The following is a 1,507-nucleotide window of genomic DNA, read 5'->3' as shown; positions in this document are numbered from 1 at the left end:
TATATATATATATATATATATATATATATATATGCATATAGACATATTCTACAATACATGAGAGCACATATAAATAAATGAATACGTATATGTACTGTCGCACACACACATACAATCTCACACATGCATACATATATATGGGTCATCCCATAAATAATGCGGCTTTTTCAATTGCATTAACTAACAATTGGAAGGGGCGGGATAAACTACCTACATCTATTTGCTACAAAATCAGAGACTAATTTTACATCGTACTTATTCTTAATACAAGTTTTGAAGAGTGCAGTTCGATTTTAACTGTTATATTTTCAAAGCTATAATGGAAGTGACAAAAGAGCATATTCGGCATATTTTGCTTTATGAATTCAAGTAAAGCAACAACGCAAGGGAAAGCGCGGGGAATATTAATGCAGTATATACAGGATCGGGCAATATGTATATACCAGAAATTCTAAAACGGAAACTACAGCCTAGAAAGCGAGCCTCATCCGGCACGACCTGTAGAGCTTGGTGGGAACGTCATGCAAAACCTCATAACTGTTGAGGACTCAGCCATTCATTGACATCAGCACTAGAAGAGAAGCGGCCATCATTGTTTCCAACACGAAAGGTGTTCTTCCATCAGGATAATGCTTGGCCACATACAGCGTGGATTACATTCTAAAGACTGAAGCATTTTCAATGAGAAAAATGCCCCACCCGTGATATTCGCCTGACATCATTCCATCTGATTATCTTTGGCAGTCTTCAAAGTTATTTGGACAAGAAAAAATATGAATTCTGTAGACGAGGTGAGAACAGTAGTGAAGGAGAATTTTTCGTCACGGGCAAGTAAATTTTGGAAGAGGGGCCTTGCAAATCTACCAGGTAGATGAAAGAACCTTATAGAAAATGAAGGAGAGTATATTTTAGATTAAAAAACTACTTCGTTTATCTTGATTTTGAAAGAATAAAAAAGTACATTATATATGAGATGACCCAATATATGCATGAATATACGTACGGATACGCATACACACACACATACAAACACACAAACACACACACATACAAACACACAAATACACACATATGTCTATGTGTGTGTGTGTGTATATGTGTATCTCTCTCTCTATATATACAATGATGGCCGTTTTTCTTCTAGTGTTGGTGTCGATGAATAGTTAGGTCCTCAGCGGTTACGATGGGATTTTCTTCCACCAGGTCTTGCATGACGTCCCCGCTAAGCTCTACAGGTCTTTCCAGATGAGGCTCGCTTCCCAGGCTGTAGTTTCCGGCTTAGAATTTCTGGTTTATACTTATTACCCGATCCCACATATACTGCATTAATACACACAGATATCTTTCTATCCACATAAATGAGCATTTGTTTGTATGACCGCTTATGTATGTATATGTATGAGTGTATGCATGGATATAGGCAAAAAATGCTCCATATACTAACGTTTTATTAACATCTGTTATTAAACTATATATACATATATATATATATATATATATATATATA

Source organism: Octopus bimaculoides, chromosome 21, assembly GCF_001194135.2.
Source record: "Octopus bimaculoides isolate UCB-OBI-ISO-001 chromosome 21, ASM119413v2, whole genome shotgun sequence".
NCBI classification, from domain to species: Eukaryota; Metazoa; Mollusca; class Cephalopoda; order Octopoda; family Octopodidae; genus Octopus; species Octopus bimaculoides.
Note: the sequence above shows the minus strand (reverse complement) of the source record.